The sequence below is a fragment of the Thermobia domestica genome, chromosome 16 (assembly GCF_964235325.1).
Source record: "Thermobia domestica chromosome 16, izTheDome1.hap1.1, whole genome shotgun sequence".
NCBI classification, from domain to species: Eukaryota; Metazoa; Arthropoda; class Insecta; order Zygentoma; family Lepismatidae; genus Thermobia; species Thermobia domestica.
Genome location: NC_137469.1, coordinates 5,905,307 through 5,924,203, shown reverse-complemented (window position 1 = coordinate 5,924,203; position 18,897 = coordinate 5,905,307). Strand labels below are relative to the sequence as shown.

Sequence of the window (18,897 nt, the reverse complement as noted above, 5' to 3'; positions counted from 1 at the left end):
ATATCTCAATAGTCTGGACACATGGAAGCCTCAGGTTGAAATTCCGCTCTCAGTTATTCTGTCAGGTTATATCAAAATTTTCCTCAGTCCTATCAGACAAAAGTCAGAACAACTCAAATATATGGCCTCCATGATGAACTTCCTTCCAAAATGTCCCCATCTCTGGCAGAATTGTATGTTTCGTGTCTGATGGTTGTGTAATATGTAAATACTAGATAAAGATCTTTATTATTATTATTATTATTATTATTATTATTATTATTATTATTATTATTATTATTATTATTATTATTATTATTATTATTATTAAAGATGCAATGTCGCTCTATTGAATTTTATCGAAGCTTAAAATACATAACAGGATAATCGTGTCTGTTGTTCTGTTCTGAAGCATGGTCGCTTACTCTGAGCGAAGAACGTAGACTGAAAGTGTTTGACAACAAGATCCTGAAACGAATATTCTGACCCAAGGGGAACGAGCATGTCGAAACTTCAATACGAGTACCTGCATAATTTATACGCTTTGCCAAACCTTATTAGGGTCATCAAGTCTAGGAGACTCAGGTGGGAAGGTCATGTAGGAATGGAAGAATGTAGGAACGTTTTCAAAGTTTTGACTGGAAATCCAATCGGAGAACGACCATTAGGAAGACCTAGGAGGACAATATTGAGATGGATATCTCAGAAATAGAAATCCAAAGTAGAAACTAGATCCAGTTGAATTCACCAATGATCTCTAGGTTCCTTAGGCCATAGAGTTAGTTAGATGCAATGTCTTAAATACCTGGTGGTTCTAGTAGTGAGCTTAAAAAAATACCAGAAGTGACTCAATATAGCTACTATTCATGGAACTTGAATAAATGTTTGCATATTATTGTTTCTTTTCTTTTTTGTGAAGACAACCCTATATTAGGGATACTTCTGCATTCATTACACCCATTAGTTCTGTAAATAAGTCTTCTGTTTGGGCAACCACTGAATTGTAGCTCTCAGAACTGATAAGAAACATTTTTAACAAATGCTTCCTGTCCGATTGCTGAAGCAACTGTTAAGATAACAAGCGAGCAAATAAATAATAAAAAGAGGTTCTGACCACTTCCCTATCATTTTGGGGGCAGGAAGAGGGAGGGGGCAAAGGGAAAAGGTTTGTAGGATTGAGCTTATTATATTCACGATTCGGTACATGGTCTGAGAACATGATTTCCTCGCTTGGCCCCAAAACTAAAAGTGGTTTCGTTTGCTGGTAGATGTATAAAGGGAGGAAGTTGATATCAAGAAGAAACCAACCAAAGAAGCTTCTTCGATGGGCGATAGACATCTAGCACCTGCCACTCGAAGCACGCTTAATGTATATAATTACGAAAGGATGTAGAATCACATAATTAATATAAGGTTTCTTATCTCTGATTATCGTTTTTGTTTTGTTTTCATAAAGAGGTGTACATCCATTATGCAAAAGTTCGGAAAAACGTCTCTTCACTTATTACATACTTTACATTTCATCCCCGTTTTTCTTTTAAAACGCTACCGCGTACACCAAGCATCAAGCTCCTTCCGTGGGCGTCCAAGTGCCAGAAAAAAAATTCAAGAAGCTTTTTCGCTTTTAGTTGTAGTGAAAAATGGGAGTCCTATTAAAAGCAAAGATCGTACCACGGTACCATTTAAACCTTTGTCTTAATCATCATCATCATCATCATCATCGTCGGCTATTTTGTGAGGTGAGTTGTTAAATAGTGGTTGTATAAAATGTAACTATTATTGTGTGTGGACATAATTCTTGTTAATATTACAACGGTTAAAGCTTCCTGATTTTAGTTAGGTTACAATCACACTATTATTTATTTTTTTTCCTTTAGAAAATTTTGTCTGATGAAGGACGCTATTTGCTAAAGGAAGTTCAGTGTACAAGAGCGACATATAATTTGCAGTTAATTTATTTTAGCTCCGGTCAGGGGTGAATCCAAACATTTCTTGAGCAGGCAGGTTCTGGAAATAGAGATTCGCTATCCCTACATTTGACATTTCTATATTATAACAAGTCCACTTGTCTAGTCCTGTTTTTTGTAATATATAGGTTATTAACAAAACGCGCCTAGTTTTGTTATACTTTGAAAGAAAAAAAATTGAATACACTACACATTCTGTTTATTTATTTATTTATTTATTTCAATGCCCTTGACAGAGCTATATGCTCGATTTAACAAGTGGCAAATAAAATAATACATGAGCTAAATTACAATAAAAGAAAGCATGCAAAATTCTAAGAAAAATCTACAAATACAAGACTAATTATAAGAAAGATATGTGAATACAAGAATACAATACAAAGAAAATGATGCTATGAATACAAAAAAGTAGAAAAGAACTAATAAGGATAATACAAAATATGTGTAAATACATAGAAAATGAAAAAAAAAGTGATGAGTTAATGATGGAAATACAAGAGTGACTATTGATATATAAAGTTTAAAGCACACTGTTACCTTGAACATTTGTTACTTATAATAATTTCGAATTATAGATATATATTGAGCATATGACATAGAAAAATCAATCTTTGTACCCTTCATAATTAACTGATTGTAAAGTTTACATAATCTAATTGCTGGATTGTAGCTTTCCACGTTCCAAAATTAAAGTTAAGATAAATTGAAATAAGTTGTATTTCTAAACGACTTTAAGAACAAAAAAATTAAGGGAAAAATCATCGCATCAAAAGATTGCGATCTTGACGATTAACCAATTTTTATATCAGGAGCCACAAAATTTTGAATGGCCCCTAAATCTAGTTTTCGTATTTTTTTACGGAATAAGCACATCATACTGAGCTAAATGATAGTTTTGGTTTGGCTACACTATATTTAGTTTTCCAGATATAAGGCGTGCAAGAAAATTTTTGATTGAAATATATTGGATGTTTTTATTAAGAAAAAGACGAGTATTAAATTATTCAGCTGCAGCTTTTGATTTAGTCACAGAACCTGGAGATCCCTGGAGTTGACCAGTTTCTTCCCGTCCCCAACTCGCTGGAACTAAAGTAAATCAAACTGCTATTATATGCCACTCTTTTCGATTATATGCGATTATATGCTGGAAACGTCCTTTAGCAGCTAGTGTCCCAGTGCATGTCCCCTCACACTGATTTTGTCCCGGACAAAGTTTTCTGGAAGAAAATCTGTTTAGCTGCTTGCAGAGATTTTTCTTTTTCGTTACATGGTCTTGCTGAAACAGGAACGGCGCCAGAAATTTTAAAAGAAGGTAACTAATATTGATTTATTTTTTTCATAAGGTCCTGACTTACTACTTCCGTTCTACAGCTTATTTAAAATCATCTGCACAGTTCAATTTGAGATAGCTGGCTTTTATTTTTTTAAATATGTATCTCTGGCCAGTCTACATAGGTTTGTGTTCATTTTGATGCCAGGAATGACAGGGCGTATTATCACAAAGAACTGTCTCGAATAACTTTTATATTTTTTCCAGTAAGTTTGGAATCAGAAAGTTTAGGTCTTCATTTAAAGACAAGCCTAAAAGTCCATACCTCTTTAGTCTTGCACAAAAGGATGGTATTCTTGAAGGAAGCGCAAAATATTACCTGATGTAACACTTGGAGATATTAACTAGAGACTGTCTATCTCAGCTGTGCCCTCAGAAAATATGTGAAACATACTTCTGTCCCACCTCCGCTGCCTTCTTGCGAAGGAAATCTTCCCTTTGCTTAGGGAAAAGAAGTAAATAACCTCTGCTGTGTTGCCAATTTGTCATTCAATCGTTTGGTCTTGACGAGTGAAGATCGTAGGCTACTTAGAATGGTTAACAAGATAGAGGACAGCGGACCCACCCCTGCCACGCTCTGACGGAGGTAATTCTCCCTTTGCTTAGGGAAAAGAAGTGAATGACCTCAGCTGTGTTGCCAATTTGTTATTCAATCGTTGGCTCTTGACGAGTGAAGATCGTAGGCTACTTAGAATGGTTAACAAGATAGAGGACAGCGGACCCACCCCTGCCACGCTCTGACGGAGGTAATTCTCCCTTTGCTTAGGGAAAAGAAGTGAATGACCTCAGCTGTGTTGCCAATTTGTTATTCAATCGTTGGCTCTTGACGAGTGAAGATCGTAGGCTACTTAGAATGGTTAACAAGATAGAGGACAGCGGACCCACCCCTGCCACGCTCTGACGGAGGTAATTCTCCCTTTGCTTAGGGAAAAGAAGTGAATGACCTCAGCTGTGTTGCCAATTTGTTATTCAATCGTTGGCTCTTGACGAGTGAAGATCGTAGGCTACTTAGAATGGTTAACAAGATAGAGGACAGCGGACCCACCCCTGCCACGCTCTGACGGAGGTAATTCTCCCTTTGCTTAGGGAAAAGAAGTGAATGACCTCAGCTGTGTTGCCAATTTGTTATTCAATCGTTGGCTCTTGACGAGTGAAGATCGTAGGCTACTTAGAATGGTTAACAAGATAGAGGACAGCGGACCCACCCCTGCCACGCTCTGACGGAGGTAATTCTCCCTTTGCTTAGGGAAAAGAAGTGAATGACCTCAGCTGTGTTGCCAATTTGTTATTCAATCGTTGGCTCTTGACGAGTGAAGATCGTAGGCTACTTAGAATGGTTAACAAGATAGAGGACAGCGGACCCACCCCTGCCACGCTCTGACGGAGGTAATTCTCCCTTTGCTTAGGGAAAAGAAGTGAATGACCTCAGCTGTGTTGCCAATTTGTTATTCAATCGTTGGCTCTTGACGAGTGAAGATCGTAGGCTACTTAGAATGGTTAACAAGATAGAGGACAGCGGACCCACCCCTGCCACGCTCTGACGGAGGTAATTCTCCCTTTGCTTAGGGAAAAGAAGTGAATGACCTCAGCTGTGTTGCCAATTTGTTATTCAATCGTTGGCTCTTGACGAGTGAAGATCGTAGGCTACTTAGAATGGTTAACAAGATAGAGGACAGCGGACCCACCCCTGCCACGCTCTGACGGAGGTAATTCTCCCTTTGCTTAGGGAAAAGAAGTGAATGACCTCAGCTGTGTTGCCAATTTGTTATTCAATCGTTGGCTCTTGACGAGTGAAGATCGTAGGCTACTTAGAATGGTTAACAAGATAGAGGACAGCGGACCCACCCCTGCCACGCTCTGACGGAGGTAATTCTCCCTTTGCTTAGGGAAAAGAAGTGAATGACCTCAGCTGTGTTGCCAATTTGTTATTCAATCGTTGGCTCTTGACGAGTGAAGATCGTAGGCTACTTAGAATGGTTAACAAGATAGAGGACAGCGGACCCACCCCTGCCACGCTCTGACGGAGGTAATTCTCCCTTTGCTTAGGGAAAAGAAGTGAATGACCTCAGCTGTGTTGCCAATTTGTTATTCAATCGTTGGCTCTTGACGAGTGAAGATCGTAGGCTACTTAGAATGGTTAACAAGATAGAGGACAGCGGACCCACCCCTGCCACGCTCTGACGGAGGTAATTCTCCCTTTGCTTAGGGAAAAGAAGTGAATGACCTCAGCTGTGTTGCCAATTTGTTATTCAATCGTTGGCTCTTGACGAGTGAAGATCGTAGGCTACTTAGAATGGTTAACAAGATAGAGGACAGCGGACCCACCCCTGCCACGCTCTGACGGAGGTAATTCTCCCTTTGCTTAGGGAAAAGAAGTGAATGACCTCAGCTGTGTTGCCAATTTGTTATTCAATCGTTGGCTCTTGACGAGTGAAGATCGTAGGCTACTTAGAATGGTTAACAAGATAGAGGACAGCGGACCCACCCCTGCCACGCTCTGACGGAGGTAATTCTCCCTTTGCTTAGGGAAAAGAAGTGAATGACCTCAGCTGTGTTGCCAATTTGTTATTCAATCGTTGGCTCTTGACGAGTGAAGATCGTAGGCTACTTAGAATGGTTAACAAGATAGAGGACAGCGGACCCACCCCTGCCACGCTCTGACGGAGGTAATTCTCCCTTTGCTTAGGGAAAAGAAGTGAATGACCTCAGCTGTGTTGCCAATTTGTTATTCAATCGTTGGCTCTTGACGAGTGAAGATCGTAGGCTACTTAGAATGGTTAACAAGATAGAGGACAGCGGACCCACCCCTGCCACGCTCTGACGGAGGTAATTCTCCCTTTGCTTAGGGAAAAGAAGTGAATGACCTCAGCTGTGTTGCCAATTTGTTATTCAATCGTTGGCTCTTGACGAGTGAAGATCGTAGGCTACTTAGAATGGTTAACAAGATAGAGGACAGCGGACCCACCCCTGCCACGCTCTGACGGAGGTAATTCTCCCTTTGCTTAGGGAAAAGAAGTGAATGACCTCAGCTGTGTTGCCAATTTGTTATTCAATCGTTGGCTCTTGACGAGTGAAGATCGTAGGCTACTTAGAATGGTTAACAAGATAGAGGACAGCGGACCCACCCCTGCCACGCTCTGACGGAGGTAATTCTCCCTTTGCTTAGGGAAAAGAAGTGAATGACCTCAGCTGTGTTGCCAATTTGTTATTCAATCGTTGGCTCTTGACGAGTGAAGATCGTAGGCTACTTAGAATGGTTAACAAGATAGAGGACAGCGGACCCACCCCTGCCACGCTCTGACGGAGGTAATTCTCCCTTTGCTTAGGGAAAAGAAGTGAATGACCTCAGCTGTGTTGCCAATTTGTCATTCAATCGTTTGGTCTTGACGAGTGAAGATCGTAGGCTACTTAGAATGGTTAACAAGATAGAGGACAGCGGACCCACCCCTGCCACGCTCTGACGGAGGTAATTCTCCCTTTGCTTAGGGAAAAGAAGTGAATGACCTCCGCTGTGTTGCCAATTTGTTATTCAATCGTTGGCTCTTGACGAGTGAAGATCGTAGGCTACTTAGAATGGTTAACAAGATAGAGGACAGCGGACCCACCCCTGCCACGCTCTGACGGAGGTAATTCTCCCTTTGCTTAGGGAAAAGAAGTGAATGACCTCAGCTGTGTTGCCAATTTGTCATTCAGTCGTTTGGTCTTGACGAGTGAAGATCGTAGGCTACTTAGAATGGTTAACAAGATAGAGGACAGCGGACCCACCCCTGCCACGCTCTGACGGAGGTAATTCTCCCTTTGCTTAGGGAAAAGAAGTGAATGACCTCAGCTGTGTTGCCAATTTGTTATTCAATCGTTGGCTCTTGACGAGTGAAGATCGTAGGCTACTTAGAATGGTTAACAAGATAGAGGACAGCGGACCCACCCCTGCCACGCTCTGACGGAGGTAATTCTCCCTTTGCTTAGGGAAAAGAAGTGAATGACCTCAGCTGTGTTGCCAATTTGTTATTCAATCGTTGGCTCTTGACGAGTGAAGATCGTAGGCTACTTAGAATGGTTAACAAGATAGAGGACAGCGGACCCACCCCTGCCACGCTCTGACGGAGGTAATTCTCCCTTTGCTTAGGGAAAAGAAGTGAATGACCTCAGCTGTGTTGCCAATTTGTCATTCAATCGTTTGGTCTTGACGAGTGAAGATCGTAGGCTACTTAGAATGGTTAACAAGATAGAGGACAGCGGACCCACCCCTGCCACGCTCTGACGGAGGTAATTCTCCCTTTGCTTAGGGAAAAGAAGTGAATGACCTCAGCTGTGTTGCCAATTTGTTATTCAATCGTTGGCTCTTGACGAGTGAAGATCGTAGGCTACTTAGAATGGTTAACAAGATAGAGGACAGCGGACCCACCCCTGCCACGCTCTGACGGAGGTAATTCTGCCTTTGCTTAGGGAAAAGAAGTGAATGACCTCAGCTGTGTTGCCAATTTGTCATTCAGTCGTTTGGTCTTGACGAGTGAAGATCGTAGGCTACTTAGAATGGTTAACAAGATAGAGGACAGCGGACCCACCCCTGCCACGCTCTGACGGAGGTAATTCTCCCTTTGCTTAGGGAAAAGAAGTGAATGACCTCAGCTGTGTTGCCAATTTGTTATTCAATCGTTGGCTCTTGACGAGTGAAGATCGTAGGCTACTTAGAATGGTTAACAAGATAGAGGACAGCGGACCCAACCCTGCCACGCTCTGACGGAGGTAATCTCCCTTTGCTTAGGGAAAAGAAGTAAATAACCTCTGCTGTGTTGCCAATTTGTCATTCAGTCGTTTGGTCTTAGCGGGTGAAGATTGTAAGCTACTTATAATAGCTAACAAGACAGTGCACAGCGAAGTCCGTGAAATAAATCGGAATGGTATCGTTGTCTGCGTCCAACTATTGAAGGATCTCGGCTATAGCAACTTATTCCTCTTCTTTTGAGGGAGGTACGGGGATAACACACATCGACAGCAGCACCAGCATGGGTACGCTTGAAATAGAAAGACTTTAGTTTGTACTAACGGTAGACTTAGAGCATATAATTTGTCTAATATTTTGACAGAAAAAATACTCCTGTCGCCTCATGTTGTTAAAATAACACAAAAATATATTTATTTTTCCTTGAAGAGGGGGCTCATTCCTTTCTGCATCCATCGCTGAGCCACGGAGTTAATATTTTCTCATTTGTGTGCAAAAGGATGGAAGATTCGGGGATGGCGCAAAATATTAGCCCATGCAAGACTTGGGGATATTATCTAGTTTGAATTAACGATGTACTGAAAGCAGATATATTCTCAAAAAAAATATTCTGTCTTCTGTGGAAATAACGCAGAACAAGTAATACTTTTCCTTGAGGTTCTGCGTGCCACTTTCTCGATCCACTAATGGGCCACGGAAGGTTTACATCTCTTCATTCTTGCGCTAAAGGATGGAAGGATGGAAAAATGTTACCCACTGTAACACTTGGGATATGAGCTAGTTTATACTATTAATATGTTGAGAGTATTGGTCTAATACATTGGCAAAAAAAAAAAAAAGTCTTATCTAGTTGAAATAACACAAAAAGAGTTATATCTTCGCTTCAGGACGATCCGCCACTGGCTTCGGGACAGGAGATGGGTCAAGGTACCCTTGATTTCGAAATATACACACCGAATACACGTACAACGAACTGGGATACTTTGGTTTGTGGTTAAGGGGGCAACTACTAAATATTTTTCAAAGTTAGCAATTTTTCTTTTGCCCACTTTTTGTAAGTAAAAATATATAATGAAATGTAACTTACCACAATAATATATAATATTATTCTACACCCGAAAATACGAATCGGAAGAATTTTCAGTGTTGCCATCCATAGAAATTACAGTATGACCAGAATTTGAATTACCAAAAAATCTAGGTTAAGGCAACGAGTAAAAAAAATGAATTCAACAGTAATTGATGACTTATCGTGCTGTCTGTGTTCCTTGTTAACTACTTTTTAAATAATATTTGTATTAATTTGGTAATAACTTACATAAATTATTACAAAATCAATAAGTTATTTATTTATTTATTTTTGAGTTTAGAGTTTATTTTTCTAGTCGCTGCCTTAACCTAGATTTTTGGGTAATTCAAATTCTGGTCACACTGTAGTTTCTATGGATGGCAACACTGAAAATTTTTCCGATTCATATTTTCGGGTGTAGAATAACATTATCTATTATTGTGGTAAGTTACATTTCATCATCTCTTTTCATTTACGAAAAACGGGTAAAAGAAAAATTGCTAACTTTTGAAAAATATTTAGTAGTCTACTGCCTTAAGAACTAGGCATAACGTTTTCTTTGATGTAAGTAAATGACTGACGTTTTATTTTTCCGATAAAGGTATGGAATTCTCTGTGTAAACCGAGTACTGTAGAGCAATTTGGGGATTTATTTGTATTCAGAAGTGGCAAATATTGGTGGAGAACAGAATTACAAATAATCCCAATTTGACTCTAGAATGTTCCGTTTTCCGCTTTAACACTTTTTTGTCCCGACTAGTGTTACTCACGAGACGAGATATAAGGTTTTCTCGTCTCGTCTCGATTCTCCAAATATTCCTTCAAGTCTCGAATTCCGGGAGTGGACAAGAAGAATTCCTCCGGAAGAAGACGTTGAATTCCTGGTTGGGACAGTTGGGAACAATTCAATACTTTTGGGAGTTCTAGGCCGAAGTTATTCTTGGGACTCTGAGCTATTCTAGAAGTCCGCCTGTCGATATATCTTCCCATTTTGCTCTGATGTATGTATAATAGACAGGTGTACATAGCCATACTGTTTAAGACTTACGTTATTTACACGCATCATAGTTCAGAAGCCTGTTACACTAGTTTAAAAAAATGTATTAACCAATTACATGAGTGTTTAGTTTGACATACAGTGTCAAACGGTGAAGAGTAGATTAATTTATTTGAGTGTTTTACTTCGACAAATTTACATTCATTACTTTTATTATTATTATTATTATTATTATACATGGATCAACTTCTCGCTGCATAATGAATAATAAGAAAACAGAAAAGTAACAAAAATTACTTTTATAGCGATCAGTAAGTTACAGGTGCATAAGTTTGCAACGGATGTACGGTATACAGCAAGTTAACGTTATTGATCATAAAAGCAAGGAAATATACTGCCTATTATAAGTATGAGGAAATAAAACATGATATTTGAACATAATAAATTATTAAGTACAAATGATACGTTACCCTGTCATTCGTGTTAGAAAACCAGTTTCTTAAAATAAACAAACAAACAAACAAACAAAAAAAGGTAATTGCATGATGTTTAGCTGAAACAAAGGTATGTTTGTAAAACAAAATGTTATCATAAAACAAAAGAATAAATTGAACGTTAACCAATTAAGTATTTGCAAATTGTAGAATCGGCACCTTGTTTTATATAGTTCTTCCAAAATTTCACTTGCAGATGTCTCTGCTATATGATTAAAAAGTAAAATGGTTAGACTGTGTGTTGTCTGGTGCCAATCCAGGAAACAAACCGGTTTCGTTAATAGTAAAACCAAAGGGTTGAAGGCAGGATTTTTATGTACTTATATTTTTCTTGACTTTGTAAGTGATCATCATAAGTCCTCTGCCTTTACTCTATTTTGTTTAACGTGCCACGATTATGCTCCGAGACTATAATAATCGCGAGGACTCGTGAAGCTTAACCTAGATTTACCAATTGTACCACCCAATAGAACGCAAGGGTGTGTCCCGGTCGTCAACCATGGTAACCTAGGGATGTTCGATAAGACTGAAGATCTATCGAACTTCGGGAGTGAAAATTTATCGAGTTGTCATCGGTTACTCGAAACCGTTCGAGTATTTGAAATTATCGAAGTGTCGGGTATTATCGAAATTTCGAGTATTATCGAAGTTTCGGGTATTATCGAAATTTCGAGTATTATCGAAGTTTCGGGTATTATCGAAATTTCGAGTATTATCAAAGTTTCCGGTATTATCGACATTTCGAGTATTATCGAAGTTTCGGGTACTATCAACATTTCGAGTATTATCGAAGTTTCGGGTATTATCGACATTTCGAGTATTATCGAAGTTTCAGGTATTATCAAAAGTAGTGATGAACAGTTCGGTTCCTTCACCTCTCCAATGATTTCTTCTTGAAGCCAAACTAGTCCAACAACTTTTTTCATCTGATAAGTTATTGCAAAGTTGTATTTGTCGAAATCATATGTAAAATTATTTTTCTGCCTGTCCCGTTATTGGCGCAATCGGCAAAGTGACTATTAGTACACTAATGTTGTCTTGGATTCCAATTCCATTCGGGTGATGCATGTTTTCTCTTCCTCTTTCTCTCTTCTGACAGACTGCTTAAACCTTGTATAGATTTGTGGGGAAGGGGGGGGGAACTTTTCCTCCACTACATTGCTAAGAAGAGAAGTTTTAAAATGAACACTCTGCATATATGTAATACATATTATATACAACTATGATAACCTCGAATACATCATTTCTTTCGAACACTCCGATAATCCCAAACTTTTCTAAATATTCAAGCGACTCGACAAATGCGATCATATTGATATATTTCTGTATTTGCTGTTTCAAACAATTCGAGATTCTCGAACAGTTCGAGTGTGTCGAAGTTGCCTAATGTTTCTTATATTTCGAGTGCCTCGAACACTTCGAGAGTCCCGAACATTTCGGGAGTCTCGATCATTTCGAGAGTCTCGAACATTTCGAGAGTCTTAAAAATTTCGGGAGTCTCGAAAGTTCGATAATTCGATAAAATTAAAATTCTTTATCGATGAAACGGTTTTGAAATTTTATCGAATTGTTATCGATTACTCGATTATCGGAACAGCCCTATGGTAACCATGAAATTTTTGCCGGTGTTGTTTCTGATGCTATAAAAGAGAACATCTCCTCAGGGTACAGTGTTGTCGAATTGCCGCTAAGTTTCATTTTGTTGTTATTGTTGTTGTAGTGATTTTACATCTTTGCTATTATTATTGTTATCATTAATTCGGATAATTCTTAGTGTTCGTGTTATAGTTCTTTAAGTGCTAAGGTAAGTACAGGTAAATACGCCATGTTAAGGGTGTTCGATTTTTTATGGGCTTAATTTTTGTGAAACACAAAAAAACAACACATGTGCGTTGCAGAGTAGCCTTTTCTGCAAGTAGAAAAAATGTGGCAATGATGAGAGACATTTCTGTTTTGTATCCAAGATAAAAGAAAAAGAGTGTTTACAAAGTGGCGTATCTACCAACACGTGCAGGTAATCACGCCAAGTCTAGGATACTACACTGAGAAAAATCGTTCTCCGGACAGCGGTATATTGTACAAATAAACGGAATTCTCTTGCTTACTACAGAAATCAGTATGGAGCATACGTTATTCATATGATGCATACGTCCTGCCCTTAGATGTTACATCATGCCATTGCAGGATGTCTGACATCGAACAGTTTTCCGCATATCACATGCATATAGTTACGTTACCGTCGTCAGCTATATGTTATATACGTCCATTTGTATGTGAGATCCTGACCGCCTACATTGTTTCATACAGAAAGTACTTATAGATGAAACACTTATACAGAAAGTATTATAAAACACGCGTTTTCATTTATACGTCTGCTGTACGTTGTCCAAAAACTACAGGAATTACGCATGTAACCTTTCTTTTTAAGTACGCCACCTACATTTTTATTTCTCAGTGTACTAGATACTTGTAATAAATCTTCCAACTGCTTACACCGCCTGTATTATACGAACTCAAATATTACTACACAACATGGCTGAAGCAAAAAATAGAATAATCAAAGTGCAAGATGAAGATAAAAAAATACAATGTAAAAGAGATAATCTCTAAAGTTGAAATAAAATTCCAAACTGAAAAGTTTTAGTCCATAAGAAGAAAAACAAACAGTGTCAGTGTACTGTAACTTAAAGAAACTATACCGATATTAAATGGAACATGTGGGACAAATGAAAACATCTTTTGTCTTCTGCAGTCAGTCCTGCACAAGATCTGGCGTATTTCGCTGCACCATGTTTGGTATTTATTTAGTAGCCATGAAATCACAAATACTGAAGTTAGACTTACAAAACAAAGTGTTCCTAGACGAACACGAAATAAGGCTTACATTCCTGTAAACAATCGACAATGTTCTGAGTTAGCACGGTACTAATAACGGACTCTTACCTCTATTGAAATAATAACGTTCTTCCACGGAATCTTCCCGAAAAAGCAATACTGCATGGCATGGCTGTCTCAGCGCTGTCTCCCAAAGCATTCATCAAATCGGATTTATCCAAGTAAGTGGTACATATTGGAGGCGGATTCTAGTGGATTTCGTCGGAAACGTCCCAGTACTGAGCACTTGGCGTATTTAGCTGCACTGGCGTATATACCTGCACTTACCTTACATTTTGTTGCTCGTTTGTCATGTCTTCTAAGTTTGAAAACATTGTTGGTGCAGATCTGCTGTTTTACTTTTTCTCAAGTGTACGTTCGGAACGCAGCTCCACGAATCATTCCGAATTTTCCCGATGCATCACACGTGAGGCAAAACAGTTCTATGATTTATGTAGAGCCTAGGCTTCGCAAGTTATCGCGGTCACTATAAGGGTCTCCCCTTTGAGGCAGTGAGGAGGATATTGTATGGAATGAAGAAGGTGTGAGGAAATGGAAGAACTCCAAGAAAACTTACACACACTGTTTGTCCACCACAAAGCCCAGTTGGTGAGACGTGAGAATGAACTGGGGACACACCAAGCACCCTTTTATCATCCGTCGGCCGTCCTTTTAACATCCCATAACATAATTAAATATAATTAACAAACAACAAGAATCACATAATATTCAATAAAAGAAAATAAAAGAAAAATACAATAAGATGTACGGCTGTTACACATACTCGTATTCTCCCTTAACTCTCTATTCGAGCCGGAAGTGGCAAGATTAACCACTTCCGGCTTTGACGTTGATCACTATAGATTAAAAAAAAAAAACTTGTAATAGATAGCAAGAAGCGGTTTTCTAAAATCAATTAAGAATCGCAAGAATATATTCCATCTCCATTCTAATTTCTCTATTAAAACCGGAAGTAGTAGAATTTTACTACTACGTCCGGTGTTCCACTTAATTGAGAAAATGTCACACCTTATAAACCAATTCCCTAATATCCCGTACACGTGACACTACTACCTACTTTTACTGCTTTAACATCATCTACGGTGGCGGTGATACAGCATTCACCTCTGGTCCATAGAGTCCTTGGTACGATCCCAGCTCGTGCCAACTGAGCTTTGTGGTAAACTAACACCATGTGTGTTGGTTTTCACGGGGTTCTCCCGTTTCCTCCCACTTTCTTCATTCCACCATTTAATTCATTTCTCATCATCACCATCTCCTTTAGCCTCTCCGGCATAACCGTAGGACGTAAAATTCAAAGATTTCATTTCATTTAATTTGATCTACTACTACTAATAATAAGTCGTTGCAATAATTTTATTGGGTTTTCTTTCTTATTTGTAAATTTACTTACTCTTTTAGTTACTCCATGGATCAGCAGTGGTGGCATAGTCCTTCAGGTATCTGCCAATCGAACAGTCCAGCTTCGATTCTTGGCGAGGATGAAATTTATGTTATTTCGCAATGCCCTCGTTTGCAATGTTGCTCAGTGGTTCACCCATTCTATGTGAAAACGGTACCTTTACAAACCTGGGGACTAAGGGCATCCGAAGTATGGTGCTTATATCACTTCATATATTTACCGAACCTGAAGAAGTGTGAACATCTCCATCCACACCGTACTTGAACGGCGCACTTACTGTAATTTTAGGCTATTTTTCTGACAGTATATTTGTCAGTGTTTAAACCTTTTTTTTTTATTGGTCATGTCAAGCACGGACCAAAGAACACTCCAGATGAGTTTTGAAACTAGATGGTCAACTTGGCGGCGCCAAGTGGGGGGGGAGGGTCCTTACTTCTTCTTAAGTTAAATTTAAAAAAAAATCCCGCTCCCAGTTTTTAAGATATCAGGTTGAAATTTTGCATAGGAATTGTGGGCATCTTTAAGTATTTCTCAATTTCTTTGAGATCCCTACGTGAATCCGGACCCGGGCCCGAGGGGTGCAAATATTCCGAGGGTGACTTTCAGAAAAAGTCCTTTTTTCTCGAATTTCCGTTTAAAGGTGTCTGATATAGACATGTGAGTTGTACCGTTGGAATGGACGCGTAATACTGAAGAAAATAAAGTTTGAACCAGGATATATATATACGAGAGAGTGGTGCCGTTTTAAAGTCTGCTCTATTGTGAAGAAAAAAACGAGGTAATAACCATGATCCTACGATAAATAGTAAGGAAGCAGTAGCTGTTTGAGTGAAAGTCTAAAATTTACCACAAAAAGTGGAAATCCCAAAAGGATTAAGTGTGTTTGTACGAAAAAGTTTTTGCATGGTAATTATGTATTAATGCCACATAATTTTATCATGTTGTATTTAAAATATTAGGTAAAGATCACACGTCTAAAGCTCTCATTATTTCATGTGCTCAGGAGTGAAATTTTGATATTTTTTACCTTTTAAGTTTTAGTTATTTAATATATATATATATATATATATATATATATATATATATATATATATATATATATATATATATATATATATATATATATATATATATATATATATATATATATATATATATATACATAAAGCGGCTCTAATTTTAGTTAAATAACAGTTATTTTCATACCATTTGAGATGTCGCTAGAATTGTTGGTTAACGTGTAAGAGTAAAGTTGGACACTTCTTGTTTATAAGGGTTATTTCTCTCTTCCCTTTTGCTTCATCCTTTCTGAACACACGAATCATTTTCTCCCTCCTTTTTGGAAGTTTCTCCACCTACTATCTCCCTCCCCTTCTTTTTATTCTCTTCTCTTTCTCAGTATACTTGGATCAATAGCAGGGGAGGCACAAGAAGGTGACGTCATAATCGAGCGCCATGTTGCCATGCTCTCCTTTCGTAGCCCTAGATAGATAAGCAAGCACAAGGCTTCACTTCCTAAACAAAGAAAACAACTATAAAATAAGAATTGTTAAAAAAATAGATAATATTTAAAGGGATAGATGTCACGAACATTAATAATAATATTTATATGAAAAAAATAAAGTTTGTGTGCTTTATGGGGTTCAATAAATTGAAATTTTATTTTAATTAAGTGTTCCGCTCAACAAAACTTGCAGTAAACATGGGTACTAATAATTATATACTAGCTATAGAACTAATACAGATTGGTAACCAATAGGTTTATCATATCGAAAATTATATAAACGAAGAAACAATAAAACAGTTCGAATAACTGCTTTTTATCTTCTATACCAGGGTGATAATACGTTAGTTATTGTTAGTATTCTACTAGTGTGGAACACCTAAGAGCAAACAGCGGAACTAGTTTTGATATAAATTAAGGTGGATCACCACCCGGAAGTCAGTACATATTTCAGCTCGTTCCCTTAACTACTGCGCAATGAAACGTTACATAATTTAAATATTGTACTATAAGATAAAATTATGTTTCAGCTATAACACAAGACACTGATTCATTTGGTTGTGTCTTCTGATATCGAAAAAGATAACAAATAAAAGAAAAATATTTGATTCGTTTTACAATGAGCACACAAGATGGCACTTGATGTTAGATCTTACAAGAACTGCTTAATTTTATGAAATATTTATTTGAATGTGTAAATTACTTTTAAGTAACGATCTTATTACAAAATAGATATATTGATTGACTGTTTTTCGTGTTATGTTTCACATTTTATTTAAATATTAATTTACATTTAAGAAAATAGATTTTGAGAAGAAACTTACGCAGAACGCCATAATGCGTTGTTGCCAAATTTGTACGTTTAATTCCTGTATTCCAGCGTTGTAGTTCGAGAAGCAGAACTTAGCTGTGAATTGCGATAAGGGTCAAAAACTAATTTCTCCAGTAAATATCTAAGCAGAATCCCAAGATTACTTCCTTTATTATCTGGCACCAGTAAACACTCGACACTACCTGGCAACGCCGCACTTTTCAAGCAGTTTTTATCATAGCACCGAGAACACCTAGTGATCCACCTTAATCACTTTACAATATATATAATGACAAAAGGAAATAAAACTTTATTTATAATATTGAGTAGGTGGAAAAATAATAAATCAGTGTTACACAACTGAAGTTCCTGTTCATCATGCGAGAAGAGGAAGATTTAACAAACACAAAACTGGAAAGCTCAGTAGTGTAAAAATTGTTTGTATGTTACAGAAAAGTTCCCCCTTTCCTTCTGTAAAAGTGGAATATCCGAAAACGCTCAAACACATATTCCCTGATTTCTAATGGAAAACGATTTTCACACCTCCAAATTAAGCAGGTCTTCGCATTGCAAATTTTTTCTCAAAAAAGAAACGGGAATATGAATATTAACAAAAATTATCCCAATTTTTTTCCCTATAGACATGGATTTTCGAAAGCACTGAAACACACACCCCGTTATTGGATGAACAAATCCAATATATTTCAGCCAAAAATTTTGTTGCAGGCCTTATATCTGGAGAACTACATATGGTGTAGCCGAATCCAAAATATCATTTAAACTCAGTATGATGTGCTTATTCCGTACAAAGCACGAAAACTCGATTTAGGGCCCATTCAAAAATTTTGTGGCCCCTGATCCAATTGACCCAAAAGATCCAATATATTTAAACAAAAAAAAAAAAAAAATCTTGCAGGCCTTATATCTGAAGAACTACATATGATGTAGCCAAACCTAAAATATCACAATTCAGTATGATGTTCTTATTCCGTAGAAAATACGAAAACTCGATTTAGGGACCGTTCAAAAATTGTGTGGCCCCTGATCCAAAAACTAATTCTACTGGCCTAGATCGCAATGTTTTGATTCATTTTTTGGGGATCACTTCTAAAATTATTGAGCAAAATCACAATCTTTTGATCCAAGACTAGTTGAGACGAGACTTTTACAGAAATTAGGAGACGAAAAATGTCTAGTCTCATGTGTAACACTGCTATCAAATTATTTATTTAAAAAATCTTATGGATAACCTACCATATACACGGCATCACCGTATGCGTACAACGTAATAAAAATACAGTATGAATAAAAACACCAACAACTTAGCTAAAAATACTTAAACCCACGTTTATTGGTCCAGCATTCCCTACTGCTGAACACATTCAGTACATTTCAACTGAATGTAGTACATAGCAGTGAGTTACACTATCGTTATAGACCACTGTCACATCTCTTACCGTATTCACTCTAATATAAGCACCTTTGATTATACATGTAAGCATTCCCTAAAAATTTAATCTGTATTTTGAGAACCCGTTTAATACGGGGATATAAGCACACCTGTACGACCCTAGAGAGTTAAATAGTACCTCTATCCATTCTGAAAAAAAAAAAAAAAAATCAAAATTGGATTTTTCATCCAGTGTTATGAACTGAAAAATTTAGAACTTCACATTGTCAACATTTTCGACTTATTTTCGTTCTCCATTCTTACTGCGCGGCTATT

General features: G+C 37.7%; 1 long non-coding RNA gene across 1 annotated transcript in view; it reads left to right on the top strand.

Moving 5' to 3' along the window:
- Nucleotides 1–1,534: 1,534 nt before the first annotated feature.
- Nucleotides 1,535–18,897, top strand: part of LOC145672893 (uncharacterized) — a 91,929-nt gene continuing 74,566 nt past the window's right edge. The window contains exon 1 of the long non-coding RNA XR_014128693.1: nt 1,535–1,718. This is a non-coding gene — a long non-coding RNA (uncharacterized LOC145672893). The remainder of the gene's footprint in view (nt 1,719–18,897) is intronic.